Source organism: Lepisma saccharinum, chromosome 10, assembly GCF_977018435.1.
Source record: "Lepisma saccharinum chromosome 10, izLepSacc3.1, whole genome shotgun sequence".
Lineage (NCBI taxonomy): Eukaryota > Metazoa > Arthropoda > Insecta > Zygentoma > Lepismatidae > Lepisma > Lepisma saccharinum.
Window position 1 is genome coordinate 82160997 of NC_139238.1, and position 20637 is coordinate 82181633.

Here is a 20637-nt window from a genome sequence, read left to right on the forward strand (position 1 = left end):
GTTATTTATATACCCCACCCCAATTTTTGTTTCGTGTTCATGGCGATGGTGGTGCCTAGTGCGGCGACCCGTTCACCCAACGATGCGTCTCTGCTCACGAACCTTTCGAAAGCTGCGTGCTCTAACTTTCTGTCTGCTTCGTGACGTGCGTCCAGATCCGTCTGCGTGGTGTTGTAGGCGATGTCGTGATCTTTGCATGCCGCGTCCAACGGATTCACACCCTTGTCTCGAGTTTGGTACCCGGTCCGCAGTACTGGTAGCCCGGTAGATGCATCTCGAAAGGTAACTTGTTGATGATGTCGTTCACGAATCCCTTTCCTTCGGCCACGTTCCAAAATTTCGGAGGCAGCGTGTTGATGATTTTGATCAGGTAACCTATGCCCTTGTCGTCGTTCACGATGAAGTTGGAAAGTTTCGTGCTGATCATGTCCACGATGCCAACCTTCTCGTTGTAGAAATTACGGTTACCTGCATTCTCTTCGCCGGCTATCACCAACAATCGGTCCACGAGTTTCCTAACGTCGTCCACCCAAACGAATTCTTTGGGTAACGTGTTGTAGCGTTTGACGCCGCTGCCTGTTTTGACCTGGTTCCAAATCGGTTTGATGAGATTCCTGTACTTCTCGCCGCTGCTCGATTTCACCCTATTCTGCGAGGCGTCGTTGTTCTGGTACAAGGCATCCGTCATGGTCAGAATTTCCTTGTAACTTTGGTAATCTTCGTCGGTGTAATCTTTCGGCTGCTTTTTGGCGACGAGTTCCCACAGTCCCACCGTACCCGGATACCTGTTCCAACTATCCTTGTCGCCTAAATTGACTTTAATGTCGTTGCCTTCGAAGGTCACCTTCGATTTCCCAATCTTCCACACCACACCACCGCCTTCGCTGGTTTCCATGCTGGGATACAATCCGAACACTTCATCCTTGTCGAATTTCCCCGTGCTCAGGTAGTCTCGTGCCAAAGGTCCCAACTCGATTTTATCCGAAGACGACGACGTGCTACCTATGGCTCGACGTCGTGCCGGTGCATCCTTCAGTTCGAACGGTGTCGAAGGAATGCTCGAAATGGGCGTGGGTACGGCGTAACTTTTAGCTGCGAGCGGTACGAGTTCGTTGATCAAATTTTTATTTTGTTCCGTGACACTTTTAATTTCTTTACCTAGACCGCTGATGGCATCGATCACGGGTTGATCCTGACGTTTCTTCTCTTCGTAGAATCCGCGATTCTCGGATTTCCAACCTTTGAAGCGTTTCGCGAGGTAATCGCGAAGCTTGAGATTTTCGTCCTCGATTTTTCGTTTCGTCATGACGTTATTTATATACGTCGTTTCTCACAACGTTGCAACGTTTAGAAAGTCGTTGATTTTGTTTCTGTATTTTCCGTCGTTGGGTTTCCTCGTCATGTCGATCGTCGCGAATCCGAAATCGTCACTGTTCCAGCAAGTAGAGCAGCAGCGTTCCGAAAATTGATTGTAGTTCATGTCTCCGCCTACGTAGTCATCGTACGCATGCTTGAGGTTGGTGTGATCTTGACGAAACAAACATATGAAATTAGCGTTGTCGCGCACTAACTGTTTTGGAATTTTGGAAAACGTTTGAGCTAGGTAAAAACAATCCATTCCTTTGTGACGACCTTGCGTGAAAAAGTTGCGAATTTCATTTTGATTTTCCAGGATGGCGTCGTCGAACACAACGACTGAATTTTCACGACAATCGTCGAGTGGTTTTATTTCCGAGGCGAACGTTGCAATATCCAGACCATCGTACAGTTTCATCAGTTGCTGGTATTTGGATTGCTCCAAACTTTTCCAGAACACGTACAGGTGCCTGTTCTTCCAATCTAACCAATTCGGTGCGAGGAGAAAATTGTCCACGAGCAGTGTCGTTTTCCCACACCCCGAAGGACCTACGATCAGACAGCGGATGCTGTCGGGAAGCAACTTGCCGTTCTTTTTCTTCGTTTGACTTTCCGGATCCGATAGACGCTTCACCACGTTCCACGTACTCACAAGATCACTTCGTCCGCGTCGATCCAACTTTTTTCCGGAAGTCCCAGCCATTTGACCAAAAGTTTGTCACCTTTCCTACGCAATACTTTCTCGATGAGGTACGTGTCGGGGTGTTTCGTTTTAGAGAGTTCCTCTTCGTAAAATCTTCCTTTCAAAATCTCGCCGCTACTATCTTTTATTATATACGTGTGCCGGTTTCCAGGTAAAACTCGAACCACGGTAAAGAGTTCCGTACTCCAATTTTTTGTGAATCCCTTCTCGAAGGTGCGTTTGAATTTGCTGATCCTCACCCGGTCTCCAATTTTGTATTTAGCTTTTTTTGTCGTGGGTGTGTACTTTGGACAGTAAACTGTAGAAATTAAACGCTGCTCGTCGGACTTGGTAACGTCAGCTGGCTTCATGCCTATTGTTCTGTGCCGTGTGTGATTATAGGTGTCGACGAGTTCCGGCAGGATGCCGACCCATTTGTAATTTCCCCGAAGCGTGAATCGTTTCCACATGTGTGTTTTCAAGGTTCGATTGAATCTTTCCACGATGCTGGCTTTGATGTGACTGAAGCTCGAATAATGTCGAATGCCATGTTTTTGAATAAACTTTTGGAATACAGCGTTATAAAATTCTTTACCGTTGTCTGTTTGCAGAAACCGTGGTCGTCTGCCGCCGCTTTCGCGAAAAATTAATTTGAATGCTTCCGTGACGCATGTTCCTGTTTTCGCCTTCAAGGGTAGAGCCCATGCGAATTTCGAAAACGTGTCTATGACGGTGAGGAGGTACTTGTTGCCCTTGTTCAATTTATGCACGCTTTTCAAATTGCCGCTACTCATCTCCACGAGGTCACTTTGCCAGAGGTCGTCGATGCCCTTGGTTACCACAGCCAAACGTTCGTAGTTACGGCGTGCAGGTTTATGCAATTCTTCGACGATGGCTTGCCTAGACATTTTTTTTGTTTAGAGATTACGTTTCAAGAGAAGCACAAGCGTGATGGGATTCAAAGAGGGTGGCACTTCGCTCGTGTTTTGAATGATCAGCTTATCGCCGGCACTCACGTCGAAAACGGTGAGATCTTCGTCTTCGTGTATTTCATATATGTTGCGCGTTTCGTTCCAACGTGCCAGAGGAATGTTTCCTGCTTTCTGGACACCACGATTCGATATCAAAGTCATGGTGGGAACGCTAGCTTTTCTACCGTGAGACCAGTACGAAAATTCGTTTATCTGAATCGTGCCATCGAGGAGAAACTTGTAGTACGGATGATAAGGATGCAACATGTACAGTTTGTTACCTTCGACGAACGTGGAGATTCTCTGTTGATTGGGTACGCTGTTGATTTCGATGGCTTGCAGAGAATGCAGTTTAGCGAATTTAGTGTCGACGCCGAGCAGATTACTGTGAACTTGTCCGAGTTTATTTTCGATGGGCAGCAAATGCTCGACTATGGTATCCGTTACGGCAGAAAACGACGGTTTGATTTTCACTTCCACGTTCAACTGCTTGTAGCTTTCGTTGAGTTCTTGCAACTTGGCACCGAAAGAGGTTAGCGTCGATTCCTGCGTTGATTCCAGCACTCCAACTTGATCTCTGATGTTGACCACAATATTCTGAAGGTTCTCGACTTGATTCAATTTCGAGTTCTTCTCGGTAAGATCGTTCACGATGCTTCGCATCTCTGTAAACTGCGTGTGAAGGTCGGCGACGCTCTGCGAAGTGGGCAGCGTCGACACCAGCGAAGCAAGTTCGTCTGGAATCTGTTCCACGTTCGCCGTTTCCGTTTCCAGTCGTTTCAGCATTCGAGATATGTTTCTTTTCAAAGCGTGCAATTCTTTGGAGGTGGGGAGATTGGCCACTTTACTCTCGAGTTCGCTCAACGAACTTTTGATGTCGTTCGAATCGGATAGTGCCGTCACCGCCGTTTTCAATTTTTCCAAATCTTCGCTCGAAGGCACGCTCGTCCGTAACGATTCCAAGTCACCCTGTATGTTGTCCAGTACGTGATGAAAATGAGCGAGATTCGTTTCGACGTTTAAATTTTCTAAATATTCGATCTTCTGCTGAACCGTGCTCAACGTGTCTTGAATGCTCGTCAACGCTCTCGCTTCGGCGTGAATATTTTTAATTTCTTCGTTGATCAATTCCAAGGACGCCTGAAGCGTAGCGATGGTGGTTTGAATGTGTTCGAAATCTTGATAGGCTTCCAATTGAATTTTTATGTTCGCGACGCTTTTACCGATGACCTGCAGTTCGTCCGACGATGGTAGGTTCGTCATGGTATCTTCCAAAGTCTGCAACTTGGATTTAATTTCTTCCAACGTGCCGGTGAATTCTTCTTGTAATTTGGAAACGACGACGTGCAAGCGTTCTGCGTCTATATCGTTCACCACGGTTTGAAGTTCGGAGAAATTCTTTTCTATTGCGGAAGTTCGTTCTTCGATTTCGAGTTTCAGTTTTTCCAAATCTTCATTTTTCGATTGAAATTGCTGTAATTTGGCCAAATCATTTTGAAGCGAATCCACGCTCAACTGTATATTTTGAACGCTGTCGTAAGAAGGTACGTCGACATAATTTTTTATGAGCGTTTTCAGTTCGGAATCGATTTTCAGAATGGGGTCGAGACATTGCGTTTGGAGCGTAGCAATTTCCGACTCTAAACTTTTGTTTAAGGTTTCCTGCAAAGCGATCAAATCGGTCCTCAACTTCTTAACTCGAATGTCCAACATGAGAATCTCTTCTGCGTGGTCTACACGCTTGGTGTTGCCGAAAATGTCGTTAGGCATTTTTGGTTAACGGTTATTTATAATAGGATAGACGATTCGTAATTCTACGAAGAGAGGAATAAGTTTGTCGTAATCTCCGAGGAGTTCTATGTAAAAATAATCTCCTGCAGACACATCGTACGTAATGTTAGAAAGCATCTTGTCGTGCTTGATTCGAAAAATGTTCTTGCCGGTAGAAATTTTGATTTCGCCTGCGTTTTCCGGATTCACGGTGATTTGAAGTTTCCCGTCGATCGGAATTTCGTAGAAATGTAAATTGTTATTAAAAACATAAAACATCTTGCCCACATCGTCATTCAGTTTCGTCCAAATGCTGTTGAGGTGAATGATCAACAGACCGTTGAGTTTAGGTAATACGGAAGGTAAGACTTCATGATCTGGTATGGTTTCCATAATGATCTGTTTTTTGAAACCGAACAAATTCATAGGCATGCTGGTTATTTAAGAATACAGTCAAAGTTTTTTTGTAATGACAGACAAAGTGTTTTTTTTTTGTTTTTTTTTTGTTTTTATGAATCTTCTGTTGAAGATGGACATATGTTGCAGGTTTTGCTTTCTGCTAAGCGATAGTGCCCCCACGGCAATGTGTGAATACCACACTCGAGAACGCACCTCTTGTCGTCGTTGGGATCCAGGGCAATTTTTCTAACTTTGTTTGTGGTGATGATATGGTCGACGCTCTGGATGCGCTGTTCTTCTCTTAGAACCGACGACCTGGTCTTGAGGCAATCGACAAAGTCCTCGAATGTGAGATGCTCCCGAACCACCTGTCTGCCGACACCCTTGGCCTTCTTGGTAACGCTGCCCTCGGCTTTGATGGCATAGGCCTTGGCGCGAAGACCTGCAAACTCGAGAATTACATCACCGTCCTTCTCGTCTTTGAGTTTGCCAGGCACTTTTTTGTTTCGGGGCAGGATGCCGTACTGGTTCGGCTGGGGATAGCCCGAGGTGTCGAAGAGGTTGACCAAAGCTGGTACCGTGACTATATCCCTGTATGCATCGGCTGAGTGGACGTGGTACACCAAGCTGTCCGTGTCCGTGTAGAGAAGCGAGATGTTGTGGCTATAATGTGGACGTAATATGTCGTAGTACGTCTCGAACATGTGCAGCTTGCTCAGGTCTAATACTGAGGCACCAACATAAATTGGCTTGTCGAGCCTCACCTCACTCTTCCTCATATGCACCAGAGCAAGCTGCTCATTATAAATGGTCCTCGATTTGAATAACGGGTTCGCTACGAGCCTGCGACATTGTGCTTTCCTCGTTACCAATTTTATGTCCATGCGATTCCGTACATTCTCCATAGTTTTGCCAAACACCGCATTGTTCATAAGCTTGAAGAAATCCTTATCAAGCTCGGACGTGGCTGCAGTGCGGTGTTTGGTGTTGACTTCAATATATGGCTTCAACCATGGAGAATGCTCGAACTTGAGGATGCGGTGAACTGCGCGGACCGTGACCCCTCGCTGCATCAACCACCGGAGATTCTGGTAGTGCAGGACATAACGCTCTTTGGGCTCGAAATCCATGACGAGCTTCTTCTGGTTGGAATCGGGTGGACACTTGAACTCGGGTGCAGGGGGAAGATCGCAGAACAAATCCTGCAGCTTCTCGGAGAACTCAAGGTCCACCTCAGCGAAGAACCCATGTTCCGAATCGTCGAAGCTTTCGATGTCGAAGTTGGAAGGGTCAGCCCACTCGAAGCCTCTAAAAGGGAGTGGCTGCATCATGGAGTGTCCGTAGAGGTTATTGACGTCCGTGTACATGATGTAGCTGGACGGTTGTGAGGGGTCGTAACCGGTGGCCATGTGGTGATTGTTGGCGCGCGAGTGTCGCTGCGACACCTGGACCATTCCACCCCGCACGGCACGTTCTACAAACAGCATCATGTCCACGTCCGAAAGAAGCTCCAGCTCGATCTTCGTCACCAGAAACATGGCTGACCACGCCAGTCCAGGAAGACTGTAGAAGTAGGCAGGGTCCAGCTGGTAGATGGTCTTCGCAGTCGCACGGAACGTCTGGAACACGTCGGCGAGGAGCGTCACATCAAGTCTGAGGTAGGCGTCGTGGTAGTCCCCGAGAGTTCGACAGCCCAGCTCGTGCCACATGGACTGGGCGTGGTGATAGTCATCCTCAGAGATGCCCGAGCCTCGCAGCTTGCTATAGAACTTCGCCTGGGGAGGTAGCGTCGTCTCCGCGAACTTGGAAGGATCTGTGACGTATTCGTAGGGATAGACCCCCTTACGCTTGAAGAAACCTGCGCCCAAGTTCGGAAAGTTTCCGGAGGTAATAAGCATTTGCTCGTCGCTAAGCTTCCCTGCGAGAGCATCGAGGCTGGCCGGGAGGAACCTCAGGGAGTCGAGGAAGCGAAGCTCGACGGTAGAGTGTGATCCTGAGATTCGCACCCACTTGCTCAAGCTAATGTAACGCTCCTCGTTCTGCGCCAGGACGTTGATTCGCATGTCGTCGTAGCCAAAGTGAGGCACCAGATGGTGGAAGTCGTATCCCGAGCCATTATGAAAAACACAGGGATGAAGCGCGGGTCCCGGGCCATGAGGTTGCATCCGTTGCACCATGGACCAACATACCTACCGTTAAAGTGATCATGGTGTTGGACTTTACGATTGTTGGCGGTGTACTTCTTGACGCAGACAGGGCAAGCGATGGCCTCGTCGTGTCTACGCTGATCGTCGGGAGACAGTGGGAGCATAGACTTGGGGGCCAACAGTACCTTCCCTATCTCGTTGGCCTCGACAACCATCCTCTCGAGGAAGTGTTTGGCGGCGTCGGGACCACGGTACACGTAGGGCTCGGGGGCGATGTGCTGGTCACGTCGCACCACAACGTATGCGAAACTGGATGCCTCGTGGAGTTGGTAAGGGGTGGTGGAGGAAACTTCGGGATCGGGATTGCAAGTGGACAGGGGTTTGAGGAAGGCTTCGAAATCCGCGATGATGATAGCGGGATGCTCCACCATAGCACCGTGCATGTGGAAACGCTCCACGGTGCCAGGTTTGGGTAAGACTGCCACCCCAGGCTCGTTGGCATTGCAGTAGATCTTGTGGCTGGCAAGCTTCTCGACAGCGATGTTGGGACCTTTGATGTGCTGATAATCCTGCTGTTTTTGATTGTCAAAAGTTGACAAGCACCTGCGACAAACTTCTATGCTACCATCATGCTTGCTTTTTTGGCTCGACACCAACCGGGAGAGCGAACGGATGAGGGTGTAGTGGTGATGGGTCTCGTCCTTGATAAGTAGGAGATGGATTTCCCGAGCATCATTGTTGTTTACGTCACTCACCCGGATGGGGTACACCGCATTTTCGTCAGTGAGACCGTAAACGTTGATGGCCAGCCGCGCACGAGCCTCAAACTTTCGAATGTCCGGGACCTCTACCGGGTAGTCGATCCCAGCCATCGCAACTTCCAGCTCTGCCTCATAGGGTAGGTAGTGGTTAACTCGGTGTGGTTGGTTTTTCCAGTGGACAGGGTGTAATGCTGCAAGCACCGACCAGAGAAAGCACTTGGCGTCACTGTTCTGAATGTTCAGGACGGCCCTTTTTGCCGCAATGGTAGGTGGTAAGGGGACGTAGCTGGAGGCGGAGAGAGGCACGAACTTACAAAGTTTGACGCACAGTTCGTGAGGCTCGCCACACAGCGAACCCCCCGAGCCTTTAGCTTGATGTTCTTCTTGTTTTGCCACCAGCTCATCGGTAAACTGGTTGTAGATAACCTCGAGGTTGTCGACATCCGCCAGATGCAGCGTCTTCGCCTTGGTGTTGTGGCAGAAGCTGTAAATTTCGTCAGACGGCTTCTTGTACTGGCAACGTAGCGATGCGTAGAATTTAGTGGAGTGCGTTGCAAGCGTATCACCGAGGATGGAAATAATCTCTGCTCGCTTCTCCTCCAAAAAGCTACGTACGTCGCATGAGCCCTCCGAAGTGATGACAAAATCTTCTAACAACCGCTCGAAAGCAGTCTGGTTCGCTTTCGCCACAGGCTTGACGCGTTTGGCGGATGGTAGCGAGTCGGCTTCCGCTTTCCTCTTGGTCGAGCTGGTCGACGGTTGGGGAACAGGTGCTCCGACGACAACTTTGCATGATGTTATATGCCTCTTTAAATTATTAATAGTAATAGGTATACCGCACCTGGGACATGGTTTTTTAGCGGTTACACGCTTACCAGGTGCGCAGGTACGACAATGTCTTGCAAAATTTTGGCTTGATATGGTTATCTTGCACACAGGGCAACTTTTCATGGAGCGCATTTTTTTGGGGGTATGTTTATTTATATGTGATCTGTTGGTGGTAGAGTGTTTACAAAAAAAATACCTTACGAGAAAAATTTTGTAGGCTAATTCTAATTAGTGTTAGTTTGAGGGGTTTATTTATATATGGGTGGCGTTGTTTTCCTCAAATATGTACTTTAATAAACCCTGTAAAAAAATTTAAAAAAATATATAAGAAGTTTGAGAAAAAAAAACACGTGAAACTCTACAGAGGTGCGGTAATCTATAACCGCAGCCATTAGAAAACTTTTACATTTTTGGTTGGGCACCACGCACCCTGGCGAGGTTATAGGGGCCAGGCATCCTAAAAACAACAATTATTATTTTGTTTGTTTGTTTGTGTTACAATACGTACGCGCGTGCGCGTGTGCGTGCGTGTGTGTGCGTGTGTGTGTGTGCGCGGCACGTCGTTCCCCCGAGAGAGAGAGGTTTACAAAAGTCACGATATACAAACATTGGCCCCCGGGAGTTGGAAAATTACGATATGGCGCATTCGCTCATTACTGTTCCCAGCTATAAGTTTTTCTCTCTCTCTAGCCCCTTGCCAACTAAAAAAAAGTGTAGGTAGGAGTTGGCAGCACTGCGAGGAAATAGAGATCATGCCTTACAAGAAAAAACCATTAAGGCGATTTTTATTTGATGACGTTGAACCCGTGCAGTGTTCCCATCCATCCATCTCTCTCTTTTACGGCAGTGCCGGCTCTCCTTGCCCTGCATATGTAGGTTGGCAAAAATTGCTTTATGCACTGTAAAACAAACCTCAAGCAAAATTGCCAGCCCCTTGCTTGAGGTTAGGTTAGACAAGAAAAGCTGTAGGTAGGCTGTCGGCTGTTTAACTCTTCCCTCTCTCTCTCCTCTCTCTTTTTTGTAAAAGGCTATGGCAAAAGTACCAGTAGGTTGGCAACCTTGCTTTATGCACTGTAAAACAAGCCTCAAGCAAGGTTGCCAGCTCCTTGCTTTAGGTTAGGTTAGACCAAGACAAAAACCTTGGTGATTTTTTTTTTTCGAGTAGGTGTTGGCAACACTGCGAGCCCCACTTCCGGTTGCAGAACTCTCAAGCAATATTGCCTGCTCCTTGCTTTAGGTTAGGTTAGACCAAAAAAACCTTGGTGATTTTTTCGAGTAAGAAGTTGGCAACACTGCGAGCCCCCTGAGCCCCACTTCCGGTTTGTGAACTCTCAAGCAAGATTGCCAGCTCCTTGCTTTAGGCTAGGTTAGACCAAAAACCTTGGTGATTTTTTTCGGGTGAGGAGCTGGCAACACTGCTCCTCACTTCAGCTCCTCACAAGAGGTTGGTGAACTGTCTAAACTGGACTACTAAGGAACTTCTTGGTAAGAAAACAAAGCACGTAATAGAATTTGTGTAACGACTGCAGGGAGTATATACCTTGAAAAAATTACACGAAACAAAAAAAATCTCAGAACATTTATATATAAATAACATACAGAAAAAAAAATTACACGAGACAAAAAAAAATCTCGGAACATATATATATAAATAACATACCTTGAAAAAAATATATATAGAGCATCAACATGAAGCCCAAGGGTGTCGTGTACCAGATACCATATTCGAATCTAAAAAATCTAGGTGCCCTCGATGGGTTACTCACCAAGAAACAACGCGAGAAGAAACGTTCTTGCTTGTCGAAAGGACACGGAATGAAATTGCTGCTCAGCACACCTCAATTGAGACGCTTGCAGCGTTCGCGGAAACAGCAAAAGATCGGAGGTTTCATATTCAGCATCCCGGCCATCCTGGCAGCATTGGGGGCCGTTGGAAGTTTGGCCGGCGGAAGCGCCGCCATCGCGAAAACCGTCATCGACTCGAAGAAGAACAAGGCTGAATTGGAAGAACAGAAACGTCACAACCTGGCCATGGAGAAGAAAGGGGGGAAGGGCGTGATGAAAAAGTTTAAAAAAAAGAAACAGCAGCACTCACCAACCGAGACATTGAATCTCTGATCGAACCATTACGAATCAAACACTTCAGAGGAGTTTTCATGTCCGACTCGTTACCTTCAACCGTTAAAAGAAGAGAATGCGGCGTAGTCAACTTGGACAATCAAGAAAATCCAGGCACGCATTGGATATGTTACCACAAAAACGACAATAACAAAGCATTCGTTTTCGATTCTTTCGGAGGTGTTCCACCTACAAATTTAGTCCAATATCTGAAAACGAACAAAACCTCTATATACTACAACGACGAACGAATTCAAAATTTCGGAGACGAGAACTGCGGTCATCTCTGCCTCTCCGTGCTCGCGTTTCTCTCTAAAATAAATAACCCTACGATCGAAGATTTCCAGAAAGCATTGTGGAACCTCAAACAGCATCACGACAATGGGCGTGTTCCATCTCACGAGCGAATCTTCGATCTTGAAACTCACGCTGCACGACGACATCGTCTATCCTAAATCCGTGGCTCTGCGTGCATTCTACAGCATGTACCTCATACCTAACGTCACGCAGCACAACAACAAAATTAGCGTCGGAAGCGAACACATCGTCGTCACGCCAGGTCAATACAATCTTTCTACTTTGCAAGCTCAATTACCCAAAGGCACGTACCTTTCTCAAAATTCGGTCACGCACAGAGTGGAAATCGTGTCGGCGACGGAGACCGTGGACCTGGGCACCATGGGAGAACTTTTAGGTTTCGAGAACGACACAAAACTCGAAGCTGGCATCAAGCACGTAGCAACCAACATTCCTAAATTTCTAGCCATAGAGACTCTGAACGTACACTGCAACGTGGCGGAAGGCATGATCACGAAATCCTCGGACGGGGGGTTGCTGGGGAGTCACAAGCAGACGGGAATCATAGCCACGTTCAAACCCAGTTCCGAATTCATGGAACCCATCATCTACACACCCTCTTCGCCGATCTATTTTCCAGTATGTCGCAACCGCATAGACGACATAGAGTTGGTGGTGACGAACGAGAAAGGAGAGGTGGTGGATTTCGCAGGTGCAACGACCACTGCCATCGTGGAGATCAACGTATAATAAATAACCATACACATCATGGAGCAAATCGAAAGTTACGAATTGCAATCTTTTCCTCCGAACCGTCGCACGTTCGCCAATCTCAACGAAGCGAACAGGGAGATCGAATACGACGTGGACGTAGGCGACGGGTTCGTTCATCCTCACAGAGCGGACCTCTACCTTCAATTTGACGTGGTGAAGAAGGAAAGCGGAGACGCGTTTCCCGCAGCAGCAGCAAATTTGATACTCGTGGACAACTTCGTGCCTCACCTGTTCTCGCAGGTGGAGGTGAGGAAACACAACACCGTCATCGACAGAATCGATTATCCAGGCATCACGTCGACGGCAGTGGGAACGTTGAAATTATCCAAAACGGACGCAGCATACTATCAGGCGGGAGGATTCGAAGCGGTGACCAAAATATCGACAACAAGTCACACGGTGCTCTTTCCCATGCGTCTGCTGCCGGGATTCTTCTCGGACTACAAGGAGATCATGTGGAAGGGAGGACTGAGGATCACGTTTGGAAGAGCGGCCAACGACAACGACGCACTGATGCGATACACCAACTTGAACGCAGACGGCACGCCGATAGCCAACACTTTACCCGAAGCGGCGAAATGCGTCATCCGGAGCATGGAATTGAGAATGACGGTGGTGGAATACGAAACGAACTACGCCCTCAAGTACAAAGCGGAGATCTTGAAGAGTCCGCAGGTACCGATTCACTTTCACGGTTACCAGTGCGTGCAGAAGTTGGCGTTGGGAAGTCACATGGAATTCGACGTGACGACGCAGTTCAACAACATACAGTTCGACATGCCAGATTTCGTCATTGTACTTTTTCAGACCGGGCGCGATAAGAATCAGGAAAAAGATTCCAGCAAGTTCGACGACTGCAAGATAAAGAACGTTTATCTGAAGAATGGCAGGAACGAAGTGTTCCCGCGCGAGAATTACAACCTCGACATGACCAAAGACAATTACCTAAAACTTTACGAAGCTTACACGTCTTACAAACGCGTGACCGAGGAAAGCGTGGACATGTATTACACGCCCAGCGAATTCAAAACCCACAGACCCATGACCGTCATCAACACATCTAAGAGAAAGCAGGTTGTGGTCAACGATCGAACCAACATCAAGATCGTCTGCGAGTTCAACAGTCCGTTGCCCGAGGATACTCTATGTAGCGTCATCCTGGTCGCAGAGAAGTCCTTCGCCTACGACGTGAAGAACGAGAGGGTCACAGAGCAGTTTTAACAGGTTTTTAACATCTTTTCTTGCACAATAAGGAATTTTTTGTACTAGCACAATCAGTTACAATGGCACAATACGAATTTCACTAGTTCAGATCGGTTACAATGTCAATTTCACCAGTTATCAGTTACAATATCTTTTTTTTTTTCATCACTATAGCACGAGACAATCAGAATTTGCACAAAATTTTTGTTGTTGTTTTTACACGAGAAAATTAACAATAAAATTCTTTTTTTTATCGTTTCAGATGCTGTCGAACATCAAAAACATATACACATATACACACACTAGAAAAAAAAAAAGCATGCAACTTTTTTTTGTAACACACACATATATTCTCCATCTTCATCAAGAAAAATATTATAACAAACATAATTTTTTTATCTATCTCACAATAAAACTCTATATCCAAAAAATTACAACATCAAAATAACACTAGAGTCGTTAGTACACGTTGCATGCATTACGGAGGTCCTCTGTAGAGTTTCATGGAAGTTTGAGAAAAAAAAAAAAAAAACACGTGAAACTCTATAGAGGTGTGGTAATCTATAACCGCAGCCGTTAGAGAACCTTTTTTTTTACTTTTTTTTGGTTGGGCACCACGCACCCCTGGCGAGGTTATATAGGGGCCAGGGAATCCTAAAAAACAACAATTATTATTATTTTGTTTGTTTGTTTGCGTCACACACAATACGGAAATAATGAGAGGCACATCGTCGTTTCCCCCGAGAGAGGTAGGTTTACAAAGGTCACGATATATAAACATTTTGGTCCCCGGGACTTGGAAAATTACGATAAGGTGCACTCATCCTTCAAAGGGTGAGAGGGTGAGAGAGTGAATTTCACTCATCACTGCTTTTCTACGCCGTGAAACATCGTCAGCGCAATAAATGAGGCGCGGAACGTGGAGAGAAAGTGAGTTTTTCAGGTTTTTGTGGTCGTTTGGTCAAGAAATCAGAATTGCAGTCAAAGGCATATTTACTATCTACTATCTCATGCCATATCAATAAAATTGAAAAAATTCAGAATAAATTTTTACGACATATTTACTACAAAAAATACAAGAGATCTTCATATGCATATCGCATCTCCTATGTTAAATTTCTAAATGAATTCTCATGTGATACACTTCAACGAAGACGCGAAACGGCTGACCATATATTCCTATACAAACTTGTCAATGGTATACTTGAGTGTGAAAATCTTATACAGTTGATAAACTTTAACGTCAATTATAAGGTATTAAGAGTAAGACAACCATTTTACTGCAATAAATCAAACACAAAATTCCATCAAAATTCTCCAATCATTAGATTATTAAGTAAACATAATAATATTGTCCCGAATGGAATTGATTTGGATTTTGCTTTTAATATTAAAAACTATATATATAGTTTAAACAACATATTAGATATAATATACAAATAAAACAGATCTAATTCTAGAGTGATTTATTTATAGTCTCAAATACAATTTATAGCTTTCTAAATTTTGTATACATATAAACGAATTCAAATTTGAACTTTTGCTTTGTATTGATTATTCCTGTTTCCTATTTAAATAGTGCTATTCGTATAATTTCTTTATTCTTCTCCAACTTTTATAGTTTGTTACTTGTTTATGTTTTGTTTCTTCTGTCCTTTAGTTTTCTCCTCTGTTCAAAATTTGTAATATGTATATGTATGTAATTTTTTGTATTTGTGTAACTTTTGTATTTGTATAGCTTTTTGTATTCATATTTATCTAATGTTTTGTGTAATAATTACTATGTGTTTGTATCATGTATTATATATTTATGTAAATTATATTGTATATAGTAAATTGTAATGCCTATTGTAATTGGAGCATTCGCTCTGTTACAGGCAATTGGTTAATAAATAAATAAATAAATAAATTCCTTCTACCCACAAAAATGGAAGGTGTTCCAAAACTAACACAAAATTGATACCAACCTTGTCAAAATTATTGTTCACGGAGAGTAAAAGAACTGACTCGAAGCTTAAAATTATATTAAGCTTTGGGAAAATATTAAATTCAACAGGAAGAAAAAGCGCCAGTTCTTTTTTTTTTAATAATGTATCATATTAATAAATATATTAATAATATTTTGAATTTGATAGTTAACATTTTTGCTATTTTCAGGTCTCAGAAGAGAGTTTTATTGATTTCTTTGCATATATTTCGTTGAAAAACCAACAGTTTGTTTGAATTTGTTTGAATGGAAACTCACGATAAATATCATGTAAATTATTTGGTAATTGTAAACTGGCGTTGTAATTTGAGACGAGTGAGGCGTGAGGCGGAAACAGCCAGCTGTTGTGCAAGTTCCAGTACTCTCCAGTGCCATTGGAGATCTCATTGCTTTTATTGAACATTCTACTTACAAGCATGTACAATTCTCTGTACTGATTGTATCCATCCTGTTTGATTACAACGCCACCTCTCGGAAATGTTCTGCTTTGTAAACAAAGAGCAAACCTCGGAACGTGCAAGGAGTAAAGCACTTTGTGTTTACAAAATGAAATCAGTGATGGCTTCTAACCACACATTTGCACACATTATTAACATTTTACCAACTAGGGCAACATTTACAAAAAATGAAGTCAGTGGCGGCTTGTAACCATTATCTCGAAAACGGCTTGTTTGCGGACCCATGTTTACTGAGACTTTTTTGCTTCTATTATCATGTACTTTCAACTGTGTCAGTTTGCGCTATTACTTGTGATACACCCTGTATAATATTCACAAGACAATTACAAAGGTTCATTTTAGGTCCAATTTGTGATCGTGACTGGACATTCACAGTGGAATTCGAACTAGGAAACAAACCAAGGGACCCTTTGATTATAAGGTGATAGCATTAGTAGATTTTTCTAAAATATATATTTCTTAAAATAACAATATGTTATTTTATTAGCAATGATTACAAGGTATAAGTTTGAGAATTCATTTCCTCAAGCCAAACTGCCACAAATATGTGAGTGAAAAACTAAATATGCTGACCAAGGCAGTAATTCATTTTATTAAAAACATAAACTAAACATAACGTTTCAACCTTCTAGCAAGATCTTCTTCAGACTCTGTACCAAGTACAAATGTTACAAGATACAAAAAGAGGGCAATATATATATATATACACAAACATTACTCTCTCCAGACTATTAGAAAGGTGTTCTGGAACTTTCTAGCAGGTGGCTTTTCCTTGTCAACTGTACTTTCACCTAAAAGGCTAAACATATTTACTTCCTTATAGAATGTGGTTGGACTTTTTATCTCACGCTCTTTTTTCCTTCATTTTTCATCCTTCTCCTCTCCTCTTTCTCTCTTGTCCTTTCCACTCTTTCTAACACCTTCTTCCATTCTTTGTTTAACTTCAGTCCCCCATTCCAGTTCATTGTGTCTTCTTCACCTTTCTTCTCTATTTCCTTGGCTCCTTCCATTTTCTCACTAGTATTCTCTTCTCCCTTTCTATCTGCTTAGCCTCATCCCACTCTATGTCATGCCCTGTTTCTCTCATGTGTTTAAATATCGCATTTCTCTCTCTCTTAAGTCGTATATCATCCCTATGTTGTTTCAACCTGTCTTTCAGCCTCTTTTTCGTTTCTCCTATGTACACACACTGACATTTTTTTACATTTTACTTTGTAGATAATCCCTTCCTCTTCTCTGTTTTCCTTTTTTCTTGTTTGCATTCTTCGCTATTCCTAAAATGCATATCCCTCCCTTCTTGTAAGTGGGCATTAAAAATTACTGCCTTGGTTAGCATATTTAGTTTTTCATAATCATGGAAACAAGGCTTAATGGTGTTAAAATATGAGAGATATTTGACCTGGAATCATCTCTCCTTGTGTCCATCAGTTACCATTATTGCCTTGTGACCAACAAGCCTCAGGTTTGATTTCTGGTGTTGACTTATTTAAGTGTCTGGTAAATGTAGTCAAAATCTATGCATTTGTGATAAACTTAATTTTATTTCTTACCATCTTGAAAACGATTCTCCAACAATTTTTCTTCCTTGTAATTTAATGGTATCAATAGTCTTTATAATAGGCTGTGTAGTCATTCCTTTTTGGAGGGACACCCACCATGCCCCTCCTGCTAAATCCTCAATGACTCATTCTATCTCCAACTTGAGGAGACATCTCAAGATGCAATCAAGAAACCAGGTGCAGATCCACGAGGAGGGTGATAAGGGCAATCACCTCTCCCAACTGCCAGGATTTTGGATATATTATTATGCCTAATATTTTGAACTCTAAAATGTTCAATATTCTATCACCAAGATAACAGGCTCGAACATTTTTAAAGTTTTTTTTAAATACACTTCATACCAGGCGCGGTTGGCCTTATAGCGCACAGGATCAGTGAACCCCCAGTAATATACGGCATTTACCTCGAGAATGGACAATAAACAATGTCTTTACCTTTTGACAATTTTTCGCTAAAATTTCTGCACAAGAAGTTATGTATTTGTGTCCGTAACACGACAAATTCTTTTGCTGAGAAAGAGAAACCGCGAATCGGTCACCCTCGTGCAGACCCTCAGCTGAACCCCCTCAGGAGAGCTCCTGCCATAGTGAAGGTTCAGACAGCAGGCAGAAGCTCGGGGTAGCTATACGGGTAAAATATATGGCAAAGGATACTGAGGAACCTCGATCTACAACCAACGGTCATGCGCAGTTCGTGCTTTCTCAGAATCAGCAGCAGAAGCCAGAAGGCACCGTCCTCGCTGCGAGTTCCTCCCTTCCAGTGTTGCCCTGTGAGGTTCAAGTTTGAAGCGCATTCGTTACATATTCAATCTCCTCTGTTGAATCATTTTTGTGCCGAACTTCTTGGCATAAATGCAAAATTGTGGCAGAGAAAGATGAGTAGAAATGAATGAAAGCTGGAATTAGACACGATGAATTAAAATAAAAGAAATAGGACCAAAATAACTCGTGCATGCATTCAGACTTTTTCCTTAAAGATGGAAACACTTCGGATATGTGAAAGTAAAAGAATGGCGTGATTTTAGACAAGAAAGGAAGACGTGACAAACCATGTCGGTGTCAATGTTTCAAGGTTGTAAGTTTTCGAAGTGCTTGGATAGTTGTTGCAAAGTATTGATGCTCCAAAGGATGGACTATGTTACGTCATTTGATGCAGTGTAGGTGTTGCTGTCTGCGCAGGTAAGAAATTACCGCTAAAATGCATACAATTAACGGAAATATACCTTCTCGTCTGTTGAAAGAAAATTAGAGATAAAGCGTGTGCTGGTCGACCAACTCCAAATTTGAAGAAAGAAAAAAAAGCTGTAGCGTTCCAATGAAAGGGTCTCAGGTTTCTAGTACGTACATGCCATTGGTTGCCATTTCCCTTTAATAATAGTAGGACCATTGTGATTAGTCGTTTTATAATTTTGTAATTTATGGACTTCCGGAAGGGGAAAAGGGGCGACACCCACCTGGAAAATTAATGTCAACCTAAAACTATTTATTACACACATATAATTTCATTTCAGTCACAGTAATTTATGATGATTATTATAAAGACGTTGCAGGGACTGAAGGAGTGTTTTTGAGAGAACAGTACTATTACAAGGAAAAATGTGCCTCGTTTGTCCCCCCTGGAAAAAAATGATCTTGCTTCCCATCCCTGGAACAAATCCTGAGGATGTCCATGACGTTCATAAAACCCGAAATTTCTTTCATAGATGCACAATTTATTGTACTTAGTTTTAGTCCTAAATTTATATGCACACCTCTACTATGAACCCTCATTCTATGAAGAAAAAAATGTACCAATCTTTTAAGCCCCGCCCCCCAATCCCTTTGTTTCCCGAAGAAAGTCTATTTGCGGAAACTGAATGTGTCATATGACCCCCAGGAAAATAATGCACGAGCCGCGCCTGCTTCATACTCATGATAAGTTATTTGTAACTGGACTTAGAATTAAAATTTGTGTCTGAATAACTGTGCAATATGCCTCAAAAGGTGGTGGGACCCGAGAATCCTTAAGTTCTTAATTTTTGTTTGTTCACTTTATTCCTCATACCTCATCGGTCAGTTTATCAAGCAAAGAGGAGAATTATGATACAACGACCTACAATAATAACAATATATTCCATCCCTGCACCCCAATTTTTGCAACATAATACTCTAATCTCTAGAACATGAAAATCAGCTTGGCTCAAACGAGGAGGTACCCAAAAAAACCAAATCATAATGTTGTGCGGATTACCGATGTAGTTACGGCTTGTGCCGCTAGGTGTCATTAGTATGGGATATCTTGCATCAATCTGCAAGTTGGCATTATTCTGTGCTGAGCAGTTCGTTCGTAGTGTTGCATTGTTTGTGGTGTTGCTGTAAGAGTCTGGTGATTTTTGAGTGATTGTTGAGATGGCGGACCACAAGGAGCAAAGAACCTGTGTTAAATTTTGTTTCTTGTTGGGAAAAACAGCTGCTGAGATCGTTGTTATGCTTCGCCAAGCTTTTAATGAAGCTGCTTTTGGAAAGACACAAGTCTACGAGTGGTTTTCCCGGTTCAAAGATGGCAACATGTCAACTGAAGACTTGCCAAGGCCTGGCCGTCCTTCGACAGGCAGAAATGAAGAAAACATTGGAAAATTTCGAGATGCCATTAATGAAGATCGTCGAAAGACCATCGAGCAAATTTCTGAAGAAGTGGAGTTGTCCTGGAGTACCTGCCAGCGCATTTTAACTGACGATTTGAAGATGACATGGGTGTCTGCTAAATTTGTGCCTCACTTGCTGTCAGAGGAGCAGAGAAAAATCGAGTGAATGTTTGTTTCAACTTGAAGGCTGAACTGCACAAGGACCCAAATTTTCTCAAACGAATTGTGACTGGGGATGAGTCCTGGTGCTATGGGTACGATCCTAAATCAAAACAAGCATCCAGCCAGTGGAAGACTTCAAATTCACCACGTCCCAAGAAAGCACGTCAAGTTCGATCCAATGTGAAAACAATGTTGATTTGTTTCTTTGATGTGAATGGGATTGTCCACAGGGAATTTGTTCCCTAAGGACAAACATTGAACCAGCAATTTTACCTGAATATCTTGAGAAGCTTGCGTGAAAGTGTGCGATGGAAGCATCCTGAACTGTGGAGAAGTGGAATGTGGTTACTGCACCATGACAACACTCCAACCCACACGGCCATGTCAGTGCGACAGTTCTTGGCAAAGAACAACATGGTGCTTGTGCCCCATCCCCCGTACTTACCCAATTTAGCACCCTGTGACTTTTTTTTGTTCCCGCGGATGAAGAGGAATGTGAAAGGGAAGCGATTCCATGACGTCAATGAGGTCAAAGACATTT

General features: G+C 43.6%; 1 pseudogene; it reads left to right on the forward strand.

The window, feature by feature from the left end:
* Window positions 1-19698: 19698 nt before the first annotated feature.
* LOC145994165 (protein GVQW3 pseudogene) lies at window positions 19699-20100 on the forward strand (annotated as a pseudogene).
* Window positions 20101-20637: the final 537 nt, after the last annotated feature.